Raw genomic sequence first — 27,267 nt, 5'->3', positions numbered from 1 at the left:
TTGAATGCACAGTTTGGAAATATTTTCTCCCATTGTACAGGTAATCTTTTCATTCTTTTATGACATCTTAGAGAAAAAATGTTTATGTTTGATAAAATCCAATCTGTTGATTATTTTTCTTCTGTAGACTGTGCTTTTGGTATCATACCTAAGAACTCTTTGCCTAGCATCAGGTCTTGAAGGTTTCTCCTATGTTTTCTTCTAAATGTTTTGTTTTATGTTTAGAGTATAAGCCAGTTTGAATTCATTTTTGTTTAAGGTATAAGGTTTTGGCAGTGGTTCTTTTTTTTTTCTCTTTTTTTAGCATAGGAATGTTTGATGATTCCAGCATCATTTGCTGAAAACGCTATCCTTGACCCGTTGAATTGCCTTTGCGCATTCCTGAAAAATCCGCTGGGCATGTTTGTATGGGTCTGTTTCCGTATTGTTTATTCTTTACCATTGGTGTATATGTCTTTTCCGTAGACACAAACACGTTACTATAGATTTATAGTTACTGTAGATTTATAGTAATTCTTGAAATAACATAGTGTGAGTTCTCTAATTCTGCTCTTCTTTTTCAACATTGTTTTGACTACCCTCCTTCCTTCTTTTGCCTTTCTGTGTAAATTATAGAATCAGCATATCTGTGTCTACAAAAATTTCTATTGGAATTCTGAGTGCAATTGCATTAAAACTAGAGGTTAATTTTTTTTTTTTTTTTTTTTTTTTGAGATGGAGTCTTGTTCAGTGGCCTGATCTTGGCTCACTGCAGCTCCGCCTCCCAGGTTCAAGCAATTCTCCTGCCTCAGCCTCCCAAGTAGTTGGGACTACAGGCACATACCACCATGCCCAGCTAATTTTTATATTTTTAGTAGAGACATGGTTTCACCATGGGGCCAGGATGGTCTTGATCTGGAGGTCAGCTTTTTAAATGACATTTTTACTGTACTGAATCTTCCTATCTAGCAACACTGTATGTCTCTTCCTTTATTTGTATCTTTGATTTCTTTCATTTAGATTTTATAGTTTTCCTATAAGGATTCTGCATATTTTGTTATATTTATACAAAACAGTAACATATTTTTATATTTTGTGCTGTTGTAAATATTTTGTTTTAAATTTCATTTCTAACTGTTTGGTGATAGTATATGGAAATAAAATGAATTTTGTATGTTGATCTTGTATCCTGCAACCTTCCTGAACTTTCTCATTAGTTTAAGAAACTTTGGCTTCATTTCTCTTTCTTGCTTTATTGTGCTAACTAGGATTTCCAGCATGAGATTAAATAGAAGTAGTAATAGTTCACATCTTTGCTTTGTTCCTCATATTAGGGGGAAGCACTGAGTCTTTAACTATTAAGTATGATGTTAGCTGACACGCTGTTTATCAGATTAAGGAAGTGCTGTTCTATTCCTACTTTTTTGAGTTAAGAAAAATTTGTGAATAGATGTTGAATTTTGTCATTTTCTTTTTCTTCGTCTACATCAATTGATATGATCATGTTTTATCTCCTGTACTCCCTTAATATGATGAATAATGTTTTCTTATGTTTTAATACTGAACTATTAATACCATTGTATTCACCAAACAGTATTCATGGTATATTAGTATTTGTTATATATTTAATCATGTATATTGTATATTTAATTTAATATTTTATTGAAGATATTTGCATTTATGTTCATTAGAAATATATGCTGTAGTTTTCTTATATTGTCTTAATACAGTTTAGATATCAGGGTAATACTGACCTCATCAAATGGATGGGGAGGAATGTTCTCACTTCTTTTCTTTTATGGAGGTGATTAAGTAGGATTGATGTCATTTCTTCAAACATTTGATAGAATTTAGCTGTAAAAGCAGACAAGCCTGGAGATTTCTTCTTTGGAAAGCTTTTATCTAATAATTCACTTTCTTTAATAGATTTGGGATATTTCAGTTTATTTGTTGCCTGTTGGGTGAGTTTTGGTAGTTTGAGTCTTTCAAACAATCCATCCATTTTATCTGAGTTGTTGAATTTATGTGCATAGCGTTGTTTGTACTGTACTCTCATTTCCTTTTTAACGTTTATGGAGTCTGCAGTGATAATCTTCTCTTCATTTCTAATATTGGTAATTTATGTTTTCTCTTATTTTCTGTTTGTCAGTCTGGATTGAGGTTTATCACTCTTATTCATCTTTCCAAAAATTAGCTTTTAGTTTCATTAAATTTTTTATTGATTTTGCATTTTGGATTACATTGATTACTGTTTTTATTATTTCTTTCCATTTGCTTTTGGCTTCTTTTTTCTTTTCTTTCTTTTTTTTTTGAGATGGAGTTTCGCCCTTGTTACCCAGGCTGGAGTGCAATGGTGCGATCTCGGCTCACCGCAACCTCCGCCTCCTGGGTTCAGGCAATTCTCCTGCCTCAGCCTCCCAAGTAGCTGGGATTACAGGCACGCGCCACCATGCCCAGCTAATTTTTTGTATTTTTTAGTAGAGACGGGGTTTCACCATATTGACCAGGATGGTCTCGATCTCTTGACCTCGTGATCCACCCTCCTCAGCCTCCCAAAGTGCTGGGATTACAGGTGTGAGCCACCGTGCCTGGCCTTGTTTTTTTTTAAATTTATTAGGTTGACTTAGGACATTTCTTTTCTAAAAAATTAATAGTTAATTCTATAAATTTTTCTTCAAACATTGTTTTGTTTGAATCTCACAAATTTTGATATTTTGTATTTTTATTTCATTCAGTTAAAAATATTTTCTAATTTCCCTGGAGTCTTCATTTTCATTTTTGGCCCATAGATTATTTTAGCATATTATTTAATTTCCAAGTGTTTGAAAATTTTTCAGTTATATTTCTCTTAGTTATTTCTAGTTTAATTTTTATTATGTTCAGAGAATATACTTGGTCAAATTCTTTTGTTAACATTTGTTTTATGACACAATAATAGTCCACCTTGGAAAATGTTTTATGTGTACTTGAAAACATTGTGCATTATGCTGTTGTTGGGTGAGATGTTCTACAAATTTTAATTAGATGTAGTTAGTTTATGACAGTGTTAAATTCTCTATATCCATGGTGATTTTCTCTACTTGTTTCATTGATGTCTGAAGAGGGAGTGTTGAAGTCTTCAATTATAATTGTGGATTCGTTCCTTTCTTTCTGGTCTGTTGGTTTTCGCTTGACTTAACTTGAGGCTTTGTTGTTAAGTGCATATGTATTTAGGATTATTATGAGTTCTTGATGAATTGACTCTTTTACCATTATGTTATGTTCTCTTTATTCCTGGTAATTTTCCTTGTTCTGAAATCTGCTTCATCTGATATTAATGTAGATACTCCAGTTTTCTTTTGATTCATGTACACATGGTATATATTAGTGCTTCCTTTCACTTTTAGCCTACCTATATAAAGAGGGTTTCTTAAAGATAGTACCTGTGTATATTTGGGTTTATTTTTAATCACTCTGACATTTAAAATCTATTATTTGGAGCCGGGAGCGGTGGCTCACGCCGGTAATCCCAGCACTTTGGGAGGCCGAGGCGGGTGGATCACGAGGTCAAGAGATCGAGACCATCCTGGTCAACATGGTGAAACCCCGTCTCTACTAAAAATAAAAAAAAAAATTAGCTGGGCATGGTGGCGCGTGCCTGTAATCCCAGCTACTCGGGAGGCTGAGGCAGGAGAATTGCCTGAACCCAGGAGGCGGAGGTTGTGGTGAGCCGAGATCGCGCCATTGCACTCCAGCCTGGGTAACAAGAGCGAAACTCTGTCTCAAAAAAAAAAAAAAAAAAAAAAAATCTATTGTTTGGTATGTTTAGACCATCTAATTTGGGGCGCATGGTTATAATAGCTGCTTTGAAGTCTGTTAATTCTAACTTTTATGTAACATTACAGTTGGCACCTGTTAATTATATATTTTTATTGTGACTTGAGATCTTCCTGATTATTTGTGTGCCAATTAATTTTTGATTATATTCTGTACATTATGAGACCCTGGGTCTTACTTAAACATTAAAGAGAATGTGAACTTTGTAATTCTTGTTGTTGCTGTTGTTGGTATGCAGTCACCCTAATTACATTTGGCCTGCAAATTCTAACCAGCCTTCTCTGAGGCTGGCATGATTCCATTTTGAAAGTATTTTCACTGCTGCTGAGACCAGTCTCAGTGGCTTGTCTGTGGCCCCATAGCTCAATTCTCAAAGCCTGTGATACGCTGATAAGGTTCAGATTTACGAATGCACAGGTAGGAGGGGTACTCGGGACTTCATACGCGACTTTATGGGGATGGGGTCACTTTCTTGATCCCTCTCCTCTCTGTGACTCCACCAATGCACTCCTGTTCCCTGGGTCCTCTCTTCTCAGTTCTCTAGCTTGAAATCTAAAGTTCTCTTTTTCCCGACATCGTGCAAACTTACTTCAACGGTGCCTCTGTCCAGGACCAAGTGGCAGGAGGAGAAAAAGACAAAGCCTATGTAGCAATGTGCATCCACTGAAAATTCAAAGGACCACAGTTCTTTCCATCAGGGAGAAGAGCTCCCGTTCCTCAGAGTTTCAGATGCTTGCCTACTGTCATTGCTTTCAGTGCTGCTGCCAGTGTTGTTGGAGTGTTGATTGGGCATTACTGTGGGAGACAAGGGCAAGAGAAGCCTTCTCCCAGTGATCTTTCTGTTGACACCTGGTGTGCATTGTAATTTCAGGATGGATGATACTGAAGGGAAAACATGGAAAACACCACTGGTTCAGAAAGACGTCAAAATCTGTCCTCCTTCCCCATCCCCCTGTTACCATCCATGTATTACAGTCCTCAGGTAGCTCTTTCTTGCATTCCGTCCAAGCATTATAGGTGCATTCAGTGAGAGAGACAGGGTGGAGTGTCTTAATCCATCTTCTCCACAACCAAAACCACACCCATAGCTTACAATTTCAAGATTTTTTTTTTAATAATTACAAAATTAATGCCTGTTCATTGTAGATAATAAAGAATAGGCAGATGAGAAGAAAGTAAAAATTTCAGCATCACTTCTGTTGGTTTGTGTTTTAAGCAAAATTAGATCCTGTAGTGCATGTGGCTTTGTGTTGCTGTTTTTCTTTCCTTTTCACTCAGTGGACTTATTTGCATGGTAATACACCTTCTTCTCCAAGATCACTTTTCAAAACTGCACAGCAAACATCCCTTCATATGAATGTACCCTAATTTTTTAACACCAAGTTCCTGTCATTGAACATTCAAATTGCTTTTAAACTGGTTGCAACCAATGGGTAAGTAGCTGAAGAAGTCGCAACAGAGTTAAACTCTCTTAAATAATCCTTAGGCCCCATTTGAATTTTTAAAACAAAAATCTGTTATGTTACAACTCCACCCTAACCCCAGTTAGAAAAATGTATCCTCTAGAAACGATACTACACTTTAAAGTGCAATGGCCTTTCAGAATGTGTATGGGAAGAGGGGGAGAAAAGAATTAAAGTGCAATGGCCTTGATTCTCAGAAAGCTGGTTAGATAGGAGCCATGCTTAAACACAGCAACTCACATCCGGGCACAGAAGTTAGATGCCTGAAAGAAAAGCAGAAAGTGTTGTCCTTAAAAATAAATGCATTGCCATTATTTTTATGTGTTTCTGGGCCTCAGCCCCTGGTGCACATGATAAAGATGCAACTGTGTCTGTACTATAGAGATAAGATGCCATGGGGAAGTGCTTGTAGAGGCTGTGTGTGTGTGTGTGTGTGTGTGTGTGTTTAAAGCCACAAAGAACTCCTTAATTAAGTCTTCCTTTCACCCTTATTAAAATTCGGTGAAGATTACCATGGAATTTGTCCTCTATCTCACAAACAAATCATAACAATTTCATAAGACTTTCTCAGGCTGCCTGGAGTATAGCTTATTATTTCACTAGGGTTTTATAAATAGAAAAATATATATGAAATCATCCAGCACACCCTTAGAAAGGACTTAGCTCAGCCTGTCTGTCCTGATGACACTGTCAGAGAACTGGCTGGAACCTGGTGACTTAAAATAATAATGCAATCTAAGGCTTAAAAAAATACACACTCACACATATACGCATATGTGTATTTTAAGTGTGTGTGTGTGTGTGTGTAGATGTATGTGCTCGTATAACAATAACCTCATACGCGATATTCCACCAGATGGCAACTTGAAATTTTCTAAGTCGTTTTAAGGCTTATAGAAAACTCCAGAACACACGTAGAATAATCTATTATATCTAAGCATAAAACAATGAGGACAAATCAGGAACTTTGTAATAAGAATTGAAGGTCTCACAAAAAAGTAGGAAACACTTTGTAATGTTAATCCACATAAAACCTGATGTTCTGGAAATAAACAGGCCTAGAGTTGAGGTTTGACTATAATACACATGATCATTATAATAACCAACATACAAGGAACACTTAGTTTGGACAGAGCTCTTTGCTGACCACTTTCCCTTTCACAACTTCAACATTTTAAGATGGGTCTATGATTTTTACAGCAAAGAAACGGAGCTTTAGAACTACTGAATGCCAATCCCCAGTCCCACCCATGTTAAGTTCTGGGTTCAGGATTTGATGCTGGGCCTTCCTGACCTCCAGACCTTTTCAACCGCCTTTTCTTTTCATAGTTTCCTTGTTCTCGGCTTAGAATTTCCCCTGCCTCTATGTTTCTCACGTCAGTTTTGGTTTCTGGATTTCATTATAGTTATGCCTTACTTGGAGATGATCTTTTAAGGAGTGACAATATTTTTTTAAAAGATATTTTTTACATTTTATTCCAATAGATGTTGGAATAGTTTCAGCAAGTGAAACAACTCTGCATAGGTGATAGGGCTAAAGGAAAATTTTGTTTTTTTTATGACAAGTGTTTGTTATCTTTACCTCTTCTCTGCACAATGAAGAGAATCCTGCTTGGACCTGAAGCCTGGGGCCCTCTGCAGCTGCCAACTTAGTTGCTGGGCCTCAAAGCCTGGTGTCTGGACTCTGGCTGCAGTAGTTGGAGAAATGGGGAAATAAAGACAAAACTGGAAATGTCAGGGAGAGCGTTGCTTTGGAAAGAACAAAAATTATCTGTGGGGAAAAACAATAAAGATGGGAAGAAAGCTGCAAGAGGAAAAACAAGGCACTGGTGGGCTGGGAGGGATTTGCGGGGGATCCTGGGAAAAGGGGTGGGGTCACTGAGCCAGGAGACATAGATGGGGAGGAAGAGGCAGGGCAGTGGTTCTTCATTGCATCCCCTTACAGATTCATCCGAAGATGGAAGACATGTCTGGCCGTGTTTTCATTATGTTTCATGGCTGGTCTGCTGCGAAAGTGACTCCAGCCCAAGATTGGGCTGCACGGGCCTTTGTTCTATGTGTAATTGAAGTTGCTTTTTAAAAGTGTGTTTTCATTTGTACAGTTTTTTAGTTTCATTTGAGATTAAGCTTTATCTCTTTTGTTGCATTCTAAAGTCTTAGTTTTCGGCATAAACTCTCCCACTGGGAGTCCTGTAGTCTTAATGGACAGATTTCTGTGTAAGCAGGAGACAGAAGGCATGGGTGAGATTAATACTCTAGGGATCAGAAGTATTTTTTTCTTTTTTTTTTTTTTTTACATACTTTGCTTGAAAGTAGAGTGGTTGCCTAAAGTGATTTATAAAGCATTGCTGGTATACAGTGTATTTAAAATTAATAAAATTAAACAGCTGTATTGAAATGGAATAATCATCACATGCAATGGAAATGATAAACTCCCTAATATGGTATTTTATGCTAATTGTTGGTCAACTATTATGTGCCAGCCATCAGGCTTCATGGCTAGAATTCGATGATCAATTTAGTCTCCGCTCTTAGGCTCACAGTCTGGTGGCATAACAACCAGCATGCAGCTCAGCGTACCTGGTCCTAAACTAACTGTGCACAGCACAGTTTATCCTGCTCTGTGGTGAGAGTTCCACTCCTAATAAACTCCACAGCTGTGACATTTATAACAAAGGTTTTGGTAAAGAACAAGGGTTGGCAGACAGTTGCAGACTTGCAAATGCAAATTACTTTTCCCAGAGGAATTTCAATATGAAAAGAGGTCTTGCAGCTGTAACTCCAGCATTGTAAACCTAAACACCATCGAGCAAATCCAACCTTTGCATATTTGTAGTCAAGAAAATAAAGCCTAAGATCCTGAAAGAAGGCCCATCGCAATCTGGTTCTTCATTACCATTGAAACAATGCCTAGTTTCTTACCGTTCCTCTCAGCATCTCACACTCCAGGTGACCGAAGCATCTCATTCCTTGCATAATTGATTGCCTTGTGACTTCATCTACCCTAGAAGTGAACTGTGTAAGAACAAAGTTTTTAATGTATATGTTTACTGCTATAATCTTACTACTCAGAACAGCACCAAGTGCATAGTCAACATTCAATGAATATGTAATAAATAGTCAATAAATCAATGAATTCAAGTCTTATTTTAAATATTACCTCCTTGATGAAGCTACTTGTCACCGCCCCTGAGCAAGAAAGTTTTTCCTTACCCTGTTTTCCATATATATATATATATATATATATATATATATCTGATAATCTACATATATTTGAGGTATAGATATGTCCACCCAGATGCAGCAATACTCTAAATTCTATGTAACTGCATGTTAAGTGTGCTTAGGCTCTATAACAAAACACAGATTGGGTGGCTTAAGCAACAGACACTTGATTTTCTCACAGTTCTAGAGGCTGGACGTCCAAGACCGAGGTGCTCATGGAGTTGGGCTCTTGGTGAGGGCCCTCCTCCTGACTTGCAGAGCACCACCTCTTTGGCATGTGCTCACACACGGTGTGGGAGGGAGAGAGCTTTGATCTCTTCCTCTTGTTGTAAGGACACTAATCCCACCATGCGGGCCCTACTCTCATGACGTCATCTCAACCTAATCACCTCCCAAAGACCCCACATTCAAATACCATCACTTTGGGGGTTAAGACTACAACATGTGAATTTTGGGAGAAGTCACAAGTATTCAGTTCATAACAACCTGTTTCTACCACCATCTGGTCAATTCCTCATATGTAGTGAATGTTTCTCATTCATCTTTGAATCCCAAGCAGCTACACCGAGATACTGCCCAAATAATATTGAAATATTTACATAAATATAGCCTCATTGTTCCTTACAAATATTCAAATAAATATCTCATTTTCATAACTGTTCAGATAATTATGGTCTCATCTATCCTATGATCAAGTGCTGTGGGAAAATTCAAAAGGAAGAAATGTTTAATCTTTTAAATTTTTTGTTTCATTAACTTTAGGGGTGCAGGCGATTTTTGGTTATGTGGGTGAATTGTTTAGTGATGAAATCTGGGATTTTAGTGTACCCGTCACTTGAGTAGTGTTCATTATACTCAATCGATGTTTTTTCATTCCTCACCTCCCTCCCACCCTTCCCACTTCTGAGTCTCCAATGTCCATTATACCACTCTGTGTGCCTTTGCATACCCATGGCTTAGCTTCCACTTGTGAGAACATATGGTATTTGGTTTTCCATTCCTGGGTTAATTCACTTAGAATAATGGCCTCCACTATGTAACATATTTACATGTACTGCACTTGTGTCCCAGAACTTAAAGTAAAATAAATTTTTAAAAAATACCAAATAGAAACAATACCAGACTTAGATAAGGAGAGACTTTATTTGGAAAGATAATTGCAATAAGGAGAATGATTTGACCAAGTTTTTTTTTGTATATAGGAAGAGTAAGCAGAGATGGCAGGGACTATGTGGTAGGGGAGGGCAAGCAGGAGGGTGAACAGGTGACGAAATCAGGTACTTCAACAGGAGATGTTTCTCTTGTGATTAGCCAGTTCTTAGAAAGAGCTTTTAAGGGAGGATGTTTTGCACCTTTGTGCTTTAGGGCTTGCTCAAACTTAGAGGCAAGCAAAAGTTTAAGGGCCCATGGGGAGGAGAGAAATCTGATTAAAATTTAGTCAACAAAAGTTACATGGGTAAGTAATAGGTAATTACAAACACTTGGTCAAAAACTATAGTTATTTTTCATGAATACAATTGTGTGTTTATATGCAATAAGTTTGTTTTGTGGATTAATAAATTTTTTAATGTCAAAAAAAGAATAATGGCCTCCAGTTCCATCCTAGTTGTTGGAAAAGACATTATTTCATTCTTTTTATGGCTGAGTAGTATTCCATAATTTATGTATCTACCTTTATACCAGTACCATACTGTTTTGGTTACTATAGCCTTATAATATAATTTGAAGTCAGCTAATATGATGCTTCCAGATTTGTTCTTTTTGCTTAGGATTGCTTTGGCTGTTTGGGCTTTTTTTGGTTTCATATGAATTTTATGATTGATTTTTCTAATTTTGTGAAAATTGACATTGGTATTTTGATAGGAATTGCACTGAACCTGTAGATTTTTTGGGGGAAGTACGGTCATTTTCATGATATTGATTCTTTTAGTCCATGAGCATGGGACACATTTCCATTTGTTTGTGTCATCTGTTACTTCTCTCAGCAGTATTTTATGGTTCTTTCACCTACTTGGTTAAGTATATTCTTAGGAATTTTATTTTCTTGTAGCTATTGTAAAAGGTATTGAATTCTTGATTTGATTCTCAGCTTGGTTGTTGGTGTATAGCAGTGCTACTGATTGGTGTACATTGATTTTGTGACTTAAGACTTTGCTGAATTCATTTCTCAAATCTAGGAGTCATTTGGAGGAGTCACCAGGGTTTTCTAGGCATAAAATCATACCGTTGGCAGAGATCGTTTGACTCCTTTTCCAATTTTTGAATGCTCTTTATTTCTTTCTTTTGCCTGATTGCTCTGGCTAGAACTTTTAGGAAGAAATGTTAAGATTTTGATTTGAGACCGAAAACATGTAGGGTTTTGCTGTACAAACAAAATGAGAAGTGAGTTTCAATTTGGCATGTACAAATTCCACTGGCCAGATTTCTGCAGCCCTCCTAAGGCCCTTGTTATCTTGCATGCTCTACATTTTATAACTTCAACTTCACAAAGTCCTGAAAATGTTCAGTAGTGACATTATCTCTCATCAGTTTTGAAACCTGAAGCCCAGAGAAGCTGAGTCAGTGTCCCAGGAGGCAGAGAGGGATTTAATGGACAGGTGGAGATTAGAAGGGATAATTCTAAGTGTTGAATCCTCTCTTCTGTTCTCTGAGGTTCTGGAGACCTAAGGACAGTTTCAAGAAGGGCAGAGCAGGAGGGAGAGGCAGTGGAATCCTCACTGTCCTGCCGTCTTCCAGGTGGCAATCCTCCAGTGAATGGCCAATGCAGGGGACACTGCTGGAGCCTTGGGCTGCAGGTGGAGTGAAAGTAAATGTGCTCTCAGCTAAGAGACTGAAATGAGTGAGGAGATGGCAAGCAATTTGGGAACAAGCATCACTCAAACAATTTGAACATTCACCTTCCTCATAAGAGCACCAGCCTCCCAGGGAAACAGCTATGTTCTCTGGGTTATAAACCCTTGGATTCATTGTCACTGCCGAGAAATAATTCAGGACACAGACACATGTGGGTGGGTTAAGGAGTGGAACATTTAAGAGAAGAAAGGAGAGAGGAAAGCAGCTCTTTGAGAGAGAGGAGAGAGAGACAGAGAGAGGGAGAGAGAGAGATTTGAAAAGTGGGGAGGTGGTGAACTGCATCAGATTTTATATGCAGGCTGGAGAAGGCACTGTCGGATTTACATAGGGCTCACAGATTGTTTAGATCAAGTGTGATATCCACATAGTCAGGAAGGCTGGTTGCCCACCCTAATCTTCTTATGCAGATGGCTTTCCAGTTGATGGGGCCATCTTGTCTGCTCCTTTACAGTACACATGGCTGGCACAGAAGTGAAGATGGAGCCGCCATTTTGAAAATGTCTAGTCCTCAGTTCCTGCCGGCATTTACCCCTTGCAGGCTGCTGTTTGTTAGAAAATGATTTGGGGCTGTACTTCATTACAAAGAAAAGCCTTACCTAGGATTCCCATGCCCTTGCTATCTGCCTAAGTAATTCCTTCTTAACTCCTATATCACCAGGTGGCCAAATCGCAAGAGGGTCTTTAATGGATGTGAACAATATGGGGCTTAGAGCCTCTGACCATGCCCAGTCAAGACAGTATAGACAGCTTGCTCTTTCCTATTGAGAAGTAATGATAGATTCTTCCATAAATGCAGCACCTCACGACTCACCAAGACATTCTTCCACATTGTTCTTTTGTCCTCACCATGGCCCAGCCACGGAGGCATCATCACTCTCACTGAATGAGGAAGCAGAGTGAGACAGGTTGAGTGATTTGAGGAAGAGAACACAGGTAGAGACGTAGGTGTTGAACCCAGACTTTCTGACTCATAATTCCATGGGCTGCACTTAGCGCAGGGATGTGCTCAGCATTAACGTGCTGGGCCATGCCAGGTATTATTACATTTGTCTGACTTCAAACAGGAGAGGGCTGGGGCTCGTGGCTCACAAAATTATTCATTCAAATTATAATGCGACATGTGCTGTTTGCCAGGAAAGCTCCTGAAAGCACTGCTCCCTAGATGGGTGCTTTAGTGACCTCAGTTTACCTAGAGTGTCAGAGGTTCCCATAGCTTTTCGCCATGGAAAGCAGAGGCCACCTGCAGTGGTAAATTGCTTTGCCTTTACTTCAGAGTGATGATGAGCAATGAGGGGTGAGCCCACAGGTCATATGTGGCCCATCTGGCTTGGTGAGATGGGTTGTGGTCTAATTTCAGAATTTCAGGATAAAATCAGAAAGCTGCTTCCATGTTGCTACTTTTCAAACAACACCAGATAGTAACATGATAGTGGCCAAAAATCAGTGCCAATTTCCTTATCGACATTTTTCTAAGTTGTAAGAAAAAATAGTTAAAAATTGAATATACGTTTTCAGAGAAATGCAGAGAATTTTCAGCCTGGGAGTCATTTGTCTGAAGAGAAATTCAGGATGGACCTTGGGGTTCAAATTGGGTTACTGAATCTATTCTTGGGATGATGAGGTTGAGAGAGAGGGGAGTTCTAGGCACAGCCCGTCTTTTAAAATGAAAAACAAAAAAGCAACAAAAACAAGACAAAACTGGCCAGGTTACAACTGTAATCCCAACACTCTGGGAGGCCGAGGCATGAGAACCACTTGAGCCCAGGAGTTCAAGAGCAGACTGACCAACACGGTAAAACCTGTCTCTACAAAAAAAAAGACAAAAAAAGATAGCTGGGTGTGCTGGTGTGAACTTATATTCCAAGCTATTCTGGAGGCTGAGGTGGGAGGATCACCTGAGCCCGGGAGGCTGAGGCTACAGTGAGCTGTGATTGTAAAACTGTACTCCAGCCTGGGCGACAAACTGAGACCTGTCTCAAAACAACAACAGCAACAGACTATGGATCCCTTGATCTTGGCTTCGTGGTATTTTTTTGGGGAAATTATTCTGCATGTATGTATTTGTGTGTGAGTGGGTAACAAAAGAACCATAATGGCAAGAGTAACCCACCATGATGTAGAGCTATCATAGTTAAACCTGATTTTGAAGGAGAGACCAGTTTTCTCTTTTATCTTCGTAGCCAGAGAGTACCGTGGCAGACCAGCAGTGCAGGGAAAGCCCTGGCCACTGAAGGCCTTTGTTTCGGGCCCGACCTCTGGGTCCTTAATGTTTTGTATGTGCCTGTGTCCAGGTCACCAGAGGTCAGTTGTTCTTTGACTGTAGCCTGGCATGTATCAGAAGTACCTGGGGGCCTTGATGAAACAGGTGGCTGAGCTCTACCAGGTAGTTTCTGACTCAGTAGGTCTTGGGGTGGGGCTCAGGACTTTGTATGTGGAAGAAGCTTCCAGGTGGTGGTGATGCTGCTGGCCAGGGGGCTGCTTGAGGAGAACCACTGACTTAGTTTGTTAATCAGGGAATACGAATGGCACCACAGTAGTTGGATTTTCTGTTTCAAGAAGGGCATTAGTTGACAGTGACAGTAACCAGAGCTGAAAATCAGTCACCTCCTGGGCAGGTGGCACAGATGTCTAGTTTCCTCTTTTAAAGGTCCTAGGACTTGGGATGGAGAAAAGCTGCAGGACTGGGAGGTATTAGGTTGTTGCAAAAGTAATTGCACTTTTGGACTGTGAATTGTAAGTCATGAAGACTAGGCTCAAACACAGCTTTATTCATCGAAATAGGAAACGTTACACTCAACACACTTTTGCCAAAGACAAATAAGTTTGTTTATACCTGTAACATAAAAATCTATGCTTTGGGATTTGACAAAGACTTGGAAAGCATTTTCTGCATTCTGCTGGTTGTGGAAGCATTTTCCTGCAAAAAAGTTGCTGAGCTGCTTGAAGAAGTGGTTGTTGGTTGGCAAGAGGTCAGGGGTTATGCTGGATGAGGCAAAACTTTGTAGCCCAGTTCATTCAAGTTTTGAAGCATTGGTGGTGTGATGTATTGTTGGGCATTGTCATGGAGAAGAATTGGGCCCTGTCTGTTGACCAGTGCCTACTGTAGGCATTGTAGTTTTCAGTGCATCTCGTCTATTTGCTGAGCATACTTCTCATGTAAAATCTGCAGTGGATCAGCCTGGCAGCAGACCACCAAACAGTGAGCAGGACCTGTTTTTGATGCAAGTTTGACTTTGGGAGTGCTTTGTAGCTTCTTCTCTGTCCAACCACTGAGCTGGTCATTGTCAATTGTTGTATTAAATCCACGTTTTTTTACATGTCACAATCCAATCAGGAAATGGTTCTTTGTTGTGTAGAGTAAGAGAAACAACACTTCAGAATGCCAACTTCTTTATTTTTGCTCAGCTCATGAGGCGTCCCCTTATGAAACGTTTTCACCTTTTCATTTTGCTTCAAATGCCAAATGACCACAGAATGGTCAACACTGATTTCTTCCGCAACTTCTCATGTAGTTGTAAGAGGATCAGCTTTGATGATTACTCTCAGTTGGTCCTTGTGAACTGCTGATGGCCAACCGTTAGCTCCTCATCTTCAAGGCTCTCATCTCCTGTGCAAAACTTCTTGAACCACCACTGCACTGTACGTTCATTAGCAGTTCCTGGACAACACGTGCTGTTGATGCTATGAGTCGTCTCCACTGCTTTATGACCCATTTTGAACTCGAATAAGAAAATCTCTCAAATTTGCTTTTTGCCTAACATGATTTCCATAGTCTAAAATAAACATAAAAGAGCAATTAATATGTCATTAGCAAAAAAAAGATGAAGTGAGAAATGCCCATTAAAATGACTTATGATGTAACCACATTTATTTAAGAATGTATTCCAATATCAACTGGCAAATTTCAGCAACGCAAAAACCACAGTTAGATTTGCACCAACCTAATAGCACATCCTGAAGGGTCCCAGAGAGGCAAGAAAAATCTCACAACAAGAAATGGTGCCCAGCAATCCATGTGGAATGAGTCATTTCATCTGAAGGTTAAAATAACTTTAACCTCATTGTGTTTCCTAGCCTGGTTGAATGGGACACATAGATTCCAAAAATAATGTAACTTATTTGTCAACATATGCAAGTTACAACACATCCCAATTTTTTGTTTTCAGAGCAGCCAATTATTTTATTCACTTATAAGAAAAAAATCATATTATTTTAAGTCTCTAGATTTGTACATTTTTGAAGTAAACTGATATAAGAATTATTGAAGAGTGTTACTTTCTGGTTCTAGAATAAATATCCATGTTCCTATGTTCACTATTATTTCATTCTCAAAAGATGGATAGTTTATTCTTTATTTCTTCCTGTTACTTAAATAGCTCATGAATAATGATGGGTTCTTGAAAACTGGCAATTAATCCTTTATATACTCTGTAAATTTTTTTTTTTTTTTGAGACGGAGTTTCGCTCTTGTTACCCAGGCTGGAGTGCAATGGTGTGATCTCAGCTCACCGCAACCTCTGCCTCCTGGGTTCAGGCAATTCTCCTGCCTCAGCCTCCTGAGTAGCTGGGATTACAGGCACACGCCACTGTGCCCAGCTAATTTTTTGTATTTTTAGTAGAGACGGGGTTTCGCCATGTTGACCAGGATGGTCTCGATCTCTTGACCTCATGATTCACCCGCCTCAGTCTCCCAAAGTGCTGGGATTACAGGCATGAGCCACCGTGCCTGGCCTACTCTGTAAATTTTAAAGTATAAGTTAGTTAAGCTAGCCATCCTCTGAGTTTCTCATAATACAATCTAGTGTGTTAGGTGAAAAAACCTATTTTATTTCTCATCAGTTACAGAGTTAAGACTTACTGTTTGCTTTCAAACCTTTTTTTAAAAAATCAATTTTAGATTTACCAGACAATTGCAACAATAGTTCAGAGAGTTCTCTATACCCATGACCCAGCTTCTCCAAATGTTAATAGTTTAATTTTCCTGAAAATTTCCTTGGGTGGCCATTTGTATTCAATCCCTCCCCCATCCACTGATCTGGCTTTTTTTTTTTAGTTTCATGTCTATAACTCTGTCTTTTCCAGAATATCATATAAATGGAATCACACAATAGGTAGCCTTTTGGATCTGGCTTCTTTGACTTAGGAAAATGCATTTAAGGTTTTTTCACTTCGTTTACTTGCTGGATAATTGTGTATTAATTTTTCATTCTTTTGTTACTAAGTAGATGTACTAGAGTTAGTTCATCCATTAATCCATTGAATGACATCTGGGCTGTTTTCAGCTTTTGGTGATTATGGATAAACCTACTATAAACATTTGAGTACAAGTGGTAGTATGAATATACGTTTTTGATTCGCTTTAGTAAATATAGTAAATACTTAGGAGGGGCATTGCTGGGTTGTATGGCAAGCATATGCTTAAAAAGTTAAACTGTCAAACTTCCAGTGTGGCTATATCGTTGTGCATTCTGCCAGCAATGAATGGGAGTTCCTGTAGCTCTGCATCCTCCTTAGTGTGCAATATCATCAGTTTTTCTTATTTTAGTGATTCTAATATGTATATAACAGTATCTCATGGCTTCAGTTTGCTTCCTCCTAATACCTGGGATGTTGAGCACATATTCATATGCCTATTTTGTCATCTGTATATCTTCTTCAGGGAAGTGCGTAATCAAGTCTTTTCCCCATTTTAAAAATTGGAATCATCGTTACCTTATTGAGTTTTAAGAGTTCTTTATATATTCTGTGTATCAGGTTTTCATCAGATAGATGACTTAGAAATATTGTCTCTCATTCTGTGGGTTATCTTTTCATAACAGAGTAGTTTGTAGAGCAATGTATTTAATTTTAATAAAGTCTAGTTTATATTTTTTTCTTTACAAATCATGCTTTAGTGTCCTATCTAAATGCTCATTGCCAAAACAAAGGGCATACAATTTTTTGCCTATGTTTTCTTATAGAAGTTTTACTTTCTTACATTTTATATTGAGGACTACAGTATATTTTGAGTTTATTTCTGTAAAGCTGTGAGGTATGTATCAAGGTTCACATTTGGCATATAGATACCCAGTGGTCCCCATCCTCTTTATTGAAAAACCTGCCCTTTCTCCATGAAATTACCTTTGCACCTTGTCAAAAATCAATTGACCTGGCTCTGTTTTTTGTCTGGAGATGTAGACAGTTTAAAAAAAAGTCACTTCAATTCTACAACAAGAAAAAGCTAGAAAAATGGAAAATTAGCTTTGCTTAAAAACACTAGAGAACTGGGATGACAGAGGGAAAACCTAAATTGAATTCTGGAGAGATACAGGAGTCTACAGAGTGAAACAGGACCCAAGCCTGTGTGTGCCTAGAGCACGCAACCATGGATGCTGTATAAGGCATGAGGAAATTAAAGTACGCTGTGGTCAGAATGTGTCCCCTTAAAATTCGTATGTTGAAACTTCATCATCAATGTGATACTGTTAGAAGGTGGTGCCTTTAGGAGGTCATTAGTGCCTTTAAAAAAAAGGCTCAAAGGGAACTAGTTGTGCTCTCTTGCCCTGTCTCTTCTGTCATGTGAGAACACAGTGTTGTCCCCTCCAGAGGATTCAGCAACAGGGGTCATCTTGGAAGCAGAGACGGCTCTCATGAGACACCCAACCTGCCAGCACTTTGAGCTTAGGCTTCCAGCCTCCAGAACTGTGAGAAATACATTTCTGTTCTTTATAAATGATGGAGTCACAGATACTCTGTTATAGCAGGAGAGGTGGATTAAGAATCACAGAAACTTTCACTAAACTGCTAAAATCTGAGTGTGGGCTGGAAGAATAGGATGAAGCCCTTGAGGGCAGCAGATATAGGCAGATAGAGAAGGTTTTTAACCCTGTGTAGGCCTTTTGTCTAAGAGCTCACAGAGAGGACGAGGTAGGATTCAGGGAAAGCTCCCTGTCGCCCTTCCAACTGTGGTGCTTGCTAGTGGATGAAAACAGCAGCCACCAATGTGAAATCCAGGCAGGCTCGTCTCCCATCTCTCCTATATAACAAAAGCTTGGTCTGTAGGGAAAAGTTATCAAAGCTTGTAGCCAGGGCTATGGTAGAGTCTCACTGCAGCTTGGGTGGGGGCAGAAGAGAGATAATCACCAAACCTTTGCCCAGACACATCCCTCTATTACCCTTAAGCTAAAAAGTCAAAAGCCACATTCTGCAGGGGATAGGGTGTTAAAATCATAGCCTGGATGTTGGCAGATACCAACTGCAGCCCAGGAGTGGGGACAGGAGCAAAAGAGGTTCTACCTCTGGAGGAAGGACAGAAACTCCTGTGAAGGACACTCCCCTGAGAACCAGGTTCCCAGTACCTGCTCAGGTCTGACACTAAGTCAGAATACCAGAGGCCGTCCTCCTCCCCAACACAACATGACCAGCATGCTAACCAGCTCATGTAAAAACATAATAGGGAAGTTTGCCTGGACAGCTGTAAGAGATAAATTATCTCTGGTGAGCAGTACAAAGCAAATATCCAAAGCCAATCAGAGAGACAAAAATAAAGTGTCACTGGAAGGACTGGGAGTCTCTGGTGTCCATTATCAACAATAAACTCCAAGTCTGGTAACTATAGCAACAGTGAACTTCAAACACAGCTCAGCTCCTGACTAGGTTAACACAGACCCTTACACTAGAGCCTAGTTACAGCAAATGCATGCTCATCTCAAATCATAAAAAGTGCTTGTCTCAGTATCTGCTGTCATATATAACATGTCTAGCTTCCAACAATTTATGAGCCTTATCAAATGGCAATAAAAATACAGTGTGACAAGATAAATTATCATCAGAACGAAGCTCAGGTATGACACGGATAATAGGATTAATGGATGGGGAATTTAAAAGAACTATAATTAATATGTTAAAGTCTCTGATAAAAGGATAGACAATATACAAGTCAGACAGGTAATTTCAGTGGAGAGAGAAAAGCTGTAAGAGAGCATTAATGACAACACTAGAAATGGATGAAGAGAGGGCGGCTAATGGGTACAAAAATACAGTTAGAAGGAATACGTTCTAGTATTTTATAGTACAGGAGGGACACTGCAGTTAATACATTGTACATTTCAGAGTAGCTAGAGGAGAATTTTAATGTTTCCAACACAAAGAAAAGGTAAATATTTGAGGTGATAGATATCCCAATTATGCTAATTTGATCATTATATTTCATATATATGTATTGAACTATCATGTACCCCCAAAATATGTACTACTATGATACATCAATTTAAAAAAACACAATAACAGAAGTAAAGAATGCTTTCAACATAGCCTAAGAAAAGATTAGTCAACTTGAAAATAGGTCAATGGAAATTACCCTAAGTAAAATGCCAAGAGGAAAAAGTTAGGAAATAACACAGTAATGTCAACAAACGAAGCATCAGAAGGTCCTGGGATAATTAAAACTTTCTAACACGTGCCTATTGGGAATGCCAGATGAAAAAGTAAAAGAAATTGAGGCAGAGTAAATATTTGAGGAAATAATGGCTGAGAATTGTTCTAAGTTAGTGACAGATAACAAACCACAGATCCAGGAATCTCAGAGAACACTAAATAGGAAAACGCGAGAACAAAACCAGACAACACACATAGGCCTATTCAAACTGCTGAAAACCAAGAACAAAATGAAACTCTTGAATGCAACCAGGGGAAAACATCCATTACTGTAGTCTCCCCTTTTCTGTGAGGAATATATTCAAAGACCCTCAGGGCATGTCTGAAACTGTGGCTAGCACCAAACCCTACATATAGTATATGTATTATAATATTTTCCTATACATGCATTTCTACAGTAAAGTTTGATTTATAAATTATGCACAGTAAGAGGATAATAACAGTGAAAAGAAATTAGAACAATTATAACCATACACTACAAATGTGATTTCTCTCCCCAAATATCTTGTTTTTTTTTATTTTGTAAAATTTTATTTTCTCAAGTAAGGACGTGAAAAAACAAAATAACAAATAAATTCTAACATTTTATATCTCTCCAATTTAATTTTTAAAAGGATGTGAGAAGAAAGGAGGAGGGAGAGGAGGAGAGAAGGACGTGTACCATCTCAAAATGAACTTCTTCTCAAAATGAATGTTCTTTAAAACAGCAAAGTTGGCCGGGTGCGGTGGCTCAAGCCTGTAATCCCAGCACTTTGGGAGGCCGAGGTGGGTGGATCACGAGGTCAAGAGATCGAGACCATCCTGGTCAACATGGTGAAACCCCGTCTCTACTAATACAAAAAAATTTAGCTGGGCATGGTGGCGCGTGCCTGTAATCCCAGCTACTCAGGAGGCTGAGGCAGGAGAATTGCCTGAACCCAGGAGGCAGAGGTTGCGGTGAGCCGAGATCGCGCCATTGCACTCCAGCCTGGGTAACGAGCGAAACTCCGTCTCAAAAACAAACAAACAAACAAACAAACAAACAAACAAAAAACAGCAAAGTTAGCTCAACATAGCTTATGGCTTTATCGTGGGTAACTGACCCAGCGGAATGTGGAACCATGGATAGGTGGGGACTACTGTCACTATGGAGGAATAAGAACAAGTATTAGAGCGGACATCTCAACAGAAACCATGCAAGTCAGAGACAGTGGAGTGAGATTTTTAAAGTGTCAAAAGAGCAAACCTGTCAAACCAGATTTGTACATCCAGGAGGAATATCCTTCAACTGTGAAAAACAAATACATACTTTTGCATACCTACATAAACTGAGGAGGTTCAGTAGTATTTCCTACTTTACAGGAAGTATTAAAGGGAGTTCTTCAAAGAATTTGGTATAGATCAGGAACTTGGATCTGCAAACAGGACATAAATGAAGCAAAAATATACTTTATCATATTTTATTGCTATAAAAAGTAATTTGACTTTAATAATATATGTTTATAGTGTGTGTGAGTGAAATGAGTTACAGTCTTGGTGCAAGAGATGGGAAGAAGGAATTGGAATGCAGTGTCGTAAGATCTTACATTACATGTGTGGCAAGACTCTTATTTGAAGGTGGACTTAGATTATTTAAAATTGTATGTTATAAAACCTAGGGTAACCACCACAAGTGTTAACAACACAAAATGTATAAAAATCAATTGACTATATTTGTGTGGGTCTGGTTTTGGGCTTTTTCTTCTATTTCATTGATCTATGTGTCTATCCTTTTGCTACTGTCTTTATTACTGTATCTTTATAATAATCTCAGCATTTTGGGAGGCTGAGGTGGGTAGATCACCAGGTCAAGACATCAAGACCATGATGGCCCACATGGAGAAACCCCATTGCTACTAAAGATACAAAAATTACCTGGGTGTGGTGGTGTACGCCTGTAGTACCAGCTACTTGGGAGGCTGAGGCAGGAGAATCGCTTGAACCTGGGAGGCGGAGGTTGCAATGAGCTGAGATTGTGCCACTGCACTCCAGCCTGGTGACAGAGTGAAACTCCATCTCAAAAAATAAAATAGTATTGAAATTGGGTATTGTAAATCCTTCAATTTTGTTCTTCTCTTTGAGAATCATTTTGCTATTCTAGTATTTTTTGCTTTTTAGAATCAGTTTGTTGATATCTACTCAAAAATACTTGGTGGAATTATGGTTAGGATTGTATTGGGGAGTACTGATATCTTTGCCACATTGAGCCTTTCAATCCAAGAATCTGTCATATCCCTATACTTAATTAGATCTTCCTTGGTTTATTTGAGTAGTGTTTTGCAGTTTATAGTATGTAATTCCTAAGCACATTTTGTTAGAATTTAACCTAAATATTTCAATGGGGCAGAGGATGCTATTATAAATGGCATTGTCTTTAAATTTCAAAATTCAATTGTTCATTGCTACTATCTAGAAAGATGGTTGACTTTTGTATTTCTGCAACCTCAGTAAACAAATTTATTAGTTCTAGGAACAGTTTGGTGGCTTTCTCTGGGAAGATAAATACGTCTCTTTGAATAAAATAGATCTTTATTTATTCTTTTCTAATCTGTTCTCCATTTCTTATTCTTGCTTTATTCCAATGGATTATGTTTAACAGGAGTGATAACAGTACACCCTTGTCTTATTTCTGAACTTAGTGTAAAATAATGAATCACCATCAAGTAAGAAAACACTTTTTTTGGAAAAAGGTAAATCATTTTTATATAATACAATAAGTGGTATTAATTTTAAAGAAGTTTTGTACAAGAAACCATATAATTTCCCCATATAAATATAGTATATAATAACCTAGCATCCAGTAAAAAAATTGCAAGTTGTAAATATTCAACTTACAACTTTCTGTATTAATTAGAATTAATATTCTAATCCTGAAAAAAAGTACAAAACAATGTCATGAAGAAATACACGGAGTCAGTGAATATGGTTGCATAGTGGACAATAAAAGTAATTATAAATCAGGGCACTTAGACCAGCACTCAACAGGGTTTTTGAGCTAACAGGGAAGGCTTCTCCCTTGAATGACTCAGGAATAACCTTCAAGGCTTTTCTACATGTAGAAAAGCCTGCACCTTGTGAAGTATTTCTGGTGTTGGTGACCTCATACATGGGCAGGTATACTGGGCCTCCAGGAAGGTCTGGTAGGGGTTGGGAGAAATACATTTCCTACGCTTGGCAAGCCCACATGACTTACCTACCTGGGTGATTTAGAAGTAATGGAATTTGGTGCTCAAGAAAAGACTTGGAGCTGCTTTTGACCAGAGTGGTCAGAAATGTGTTGACATCAGGCATTAGCCTCCCATTGGTAAAAATACATTAGTATTCAAGTATGAGTTGGAGGTAGGTGGTTCTCTATGCAAACAAATGGAGTAAATAAAGAGGTAGCTATTATATGCATTTTGTCCTGCTTTGGGGCAAAAAATTCAGATCATTTTGCCTTCTTTCTTATTTATTTTTTTTTGGCATTTTTTGAATTATTACAGCTGAATTCCCTCCCTCCCTCCCTTCCTTTCTCACTTCCTCCCTTCCTTTTCTTCTTCCTTCCATCTGTCTTACCTTGCTTTTTCTCTCCCTTCTTTCCATTCATCTTTTGTGTGTGTGTGTGTGTGTGTGTGTGTGTGTGTGCATGTGTGTGTAGAGGTAGAGTCTGGCTATGTTTCTCAGGCTGGTCTTAAACTCCTGGTCTCAAGGGATCCTCCTGCTTTGGCCCTCCAAAAGTACTAAGATTACAGGCAAGAGCCACCATGCCTGGCCCTGCTTCATTTTTTAAATCAGAGAACAAAACAAGACAAAAAAGCAATTTCACTTTGAAAAAGTTGTGGCTACCAGTCAGATTTTTTTTTCCTTGAATAGTTCCAAATACAAAAAAAAGGAGCTCGTGACTACTCTGGAGGTTTAGAAAATCTCATTTTATTTTTGTGTTTCTCCCCCAGTTTACTGAACGTAAATTGGAGGCCCTAGCTCTATAGGGAGAGAATGGAGGGAATATCCAATGTTGGCTTTAGACTTACATTGTTTCAGTGTAGAGCCAAGCTGCTGTTTTCCTGGGCAGATATCAGCTATCTTTTAGTAATTTCTGATTCTGACAGAATCTAGAACTTTTTTCCTCTGGTGTTGAGATAATTTGCTATTTCTATTAATAAATATGTAAACTTAAAACTCTGGAGAACTGCCTGACATGTTCAGATTCTCAAGAATACTTACAACGGATTTCCAACATCAACTCCCATGTTTATTTTATCATATGGATCCTGAAATTCATATTCCATTATTAGTTAACATGCCTTTAAAAATAAATATAGCGTTTATATTCCTGTAATATCTTCCACTGTCAATGTTTACTTTAAGTTCAAATAGAGTTTTTTCCTGCCAGTGAACATTTAAGTTAAATGATTTATAAGCTCATCATTTCTCCAAATCTCCCCAGAAACACTTCTACCTGAGTCACTCTGGTCTGTGAACTTTTACCATCATCTCCACTTTCCCTCTTTCCCCACAGATTTCTCTTGGTTCAGTTGAGCCAAGTGAATGGTCCCCTTGTAGGGAGCTTTTGTCGTTTTTCAGGCTGTTGCTAGGGATCTTCTTATGTTTTGGGAATTCTCCAGTTATAATGTTTTTGGAAGGTTGAGTTTCCCTCCACTCTAAATGTCCAAAGGCCAAACACTCCCTTATTGAGCCCCTGGCAAGCGGTAGGGCCATTGCACAAGACCCAAGCTTCGTGAGTCAAATGCATTCACCCGAGACTTTGAATAGGGACTTAGGTAGTGGTGCACAGAAGCTGTGATCATGAAGCCTGTATTAGGATAATTACAGCAGTGCCACTGGAGCCAGTATCCAGCATGCAGGGTCAGTAGAGGCAGCAGGACAAGCTTTGCCATCCAGAGTGTAATGATAGTTGTGGTGAGTTCACAGAGTGGGTCCTGTCTGCTGCCCAGCCCCCTTTGCAATGATCAGTTTCTAAACCTGCTTCTCTTGGCTTCCTGGCAGCCAGTGTGCTATACACAGGGCACAGAGAAAACATACTTCCCTAGGTAGACAGAGCAGCTAGGCAGAATCCCTCCTCTGGGATTCAGAGCTCTTCCTCTGTCCTCTCCCTCTCCCTCACATTTCCTTCCAGCAGGCCTCCAGTCCTGAGACTGGGGTCTTTGCCTCGGTCCTCTACCAGCCTGCATCTTCCTTTTTTTGATTCAGCCATGAGACTCTTTTCAGATGATGTTTGTAGTTTGTGTTTGTAATTTTGCCAATTAAGGTACCCAAAGAAGTTAGGTGAAAATGAACTACTTTAAGAATGTTTCTTTATTCTTGCATTGATGCCGCTGCAATGGCTGTCTTCCTGTGATTTAAAGGGAAAGTTACTGTGCAAGTCTTCTCTGCATGAAAGCATCTGCCTATCCTTCTGTAGCTGTTTGAACCATATCATTCAAAGTCAGTGGGCGATGTATAAAGCTTTTCCACAATTCTCCTGTATTCCCCCTCCAAATAAATAAGCAGAATATATGGCATTCTCACCAAAGGCAGCAGGACAAGACATCCCATTTCATGCTTCAGCAATCTGACTAAGGAAACAAATATAGATTTTTCTTCCAAATGCCTTTAGGTTATAAGGCAAGTTGATTAAGGCCTCCCTTTAAGCCCCACCAGAGAAATAAATGGATAATGGAGTGTGCCTGCCTAACCTTAAAGAGAAAGAGGTTATGTCTAATATTGCCTCTCCTAATCAGTTTGACATAACGCATATTTCTCACAGATGTGGCGCTCCAGCCTGTCTTGCATGCAGGAGAGAGGAAAGCCGTATGGATTTTAGTTTCCTGTTAGCTGAGAATAAATTAAATTATGTTCTTTTCTCCTCTTTACCACTCCTTTGTGGATTCAATTTCTATGTAGACATGTCAGATTATTTTTTGAGGGAGGAGTTGATAAATTGCTTTTTTCCTTTTATTGTGCAGACATGATTCTTGCCTTTTCTTCCTTCCACTTATTGTCAATGAAATAATGTAGAGGAAAAAAAAGAGAGAAGAGAGTCATGGGTGGTGATATTAGTGTGACCTTTGAGAAGCTGCAGTAGAGCTGGTCATAAATCCTGATGGTCCAGGGATCAGAAGTGTTAGCAGAAATCCCCAGAGCATAGTGATGTTCTTGACAAAGACACTAATTTTCCCAGATTTTGAGTAGGATATTATATTAGTGAAGGTAAAGTAAGCTGTTACAGCAAATTAAAATCTAGTCTCCCAGTGGCTTAGCAGAAAAACATCTTTCATTCCTTTTTTATGCTTCACTTATGTAAAATGTTCCTCCAGCAGTGGTGAATACAGATGGGGTGGGGTGGATCCTGCTTTTCATGCAGTCAACTAGGAATCCAGAGGATGAAGGCCCCGCTGTCCTCAAATGGGGATTTCCAAAGTTGCCTTGGTATTCACTTCCAGCCTGGGGATGGGGAAGAAAGAGAAGAGAATTGCAAGGGAGGCTTTATGGAAGACCTGGAAGTGGAATTCACATCTCTATGGCCATTTTCTTTGTGGAACACTACCCCATGGCCTGCAGAATTGGGAGATGGCTTGTAGTTGTGGGCCCCAGAGGAAAGGGCTAGCTGGTCTCTGGCTTCTTTGAGGGATTAGAATTTTCATCTAAGGCCATTTGGGAACTTGGGACTCAGATGATCATTATGACATTATAATGTTCATGTTATATGCTTTATCTTTCACGAATATTTCCATTGGCTTCATTTTGTAGTCATGTTTGTAATTACATGATTTATAGTTATTTAAATTTGCTATGATGCTAATTAGCAATCCTTTTCCACTGGACTATAATTAATCTTCCAATCAGATTTACAATGCCTCAAAAAAGTTTTTTTTTTTTCCAGGATGATACTCCTAGAAAATATACTGTGTGTGTTCTAAGCCCTTATGCATTTGAGAACATTTTTCTGTTGTCTTAACAACTTGACTGTGTCGAGAGTTGTAAAACAGGAATGATAGCTGATTATCACATATGGGTAATCTAAAACATGTGCAGAGGTTGAGGAAAAACTTCCTCTTCACCCACTGAAGTTTTGCTGAAATGACTGACAATAAACAGATTAATAGAATAAAAAGACACGCAAATTATCAACAGGCATATGGACATGGGATTCCCCAAAATTTGAGTCTCAAAGAAGGGATAGAAGGTTGAGGCTTAAATCCTCTCTTCATAGGGGAGAGGAAAGTTGGGGATGTAGGTAATTTTAGATAAATAGTGAGTGATTTTTAGGGCAAATGAATGAGCCCAAAGAACAATAGTCTGGGATGAATTTCCTCTGAGCTCTAGGGAAGGCAAGGTGCAAAACTTCACTGTGAACAAAGGTTGTCTTATTATGCGGATAAAGTCTCCCAGGCAATCTCTGCGTGTTGCTCTTACAGAAATAGGTGAAAAGCCTGTCTGGGTGTGGTGAAGACTTTCAGTCTCTTCTTTTTTCCAGTGGTTAATGTTTCCTGGTCATTGGACAAGTTTCTTAGGACAA

The sequence above is a fragment of the Aotus nancymaae genome, unplaced genomic scaffold, assembly GCF_030222135.1.
Source record: "Aotus nancymaae isolate 86718 unplaced genomic scaffold, 86718_ANA_hifiasm-v0.15.2.pri h1tg000014l, whole genome shotgun sequence".
Taxonomy (NCBI): Eukaryota; Metazoa; Chordata; class Mammalia; order Primates; family Aotidae; genus Aotus; species Aotus nancymaae.
This window is presented reverse-complemented; position numbering follows the sequence as displayed.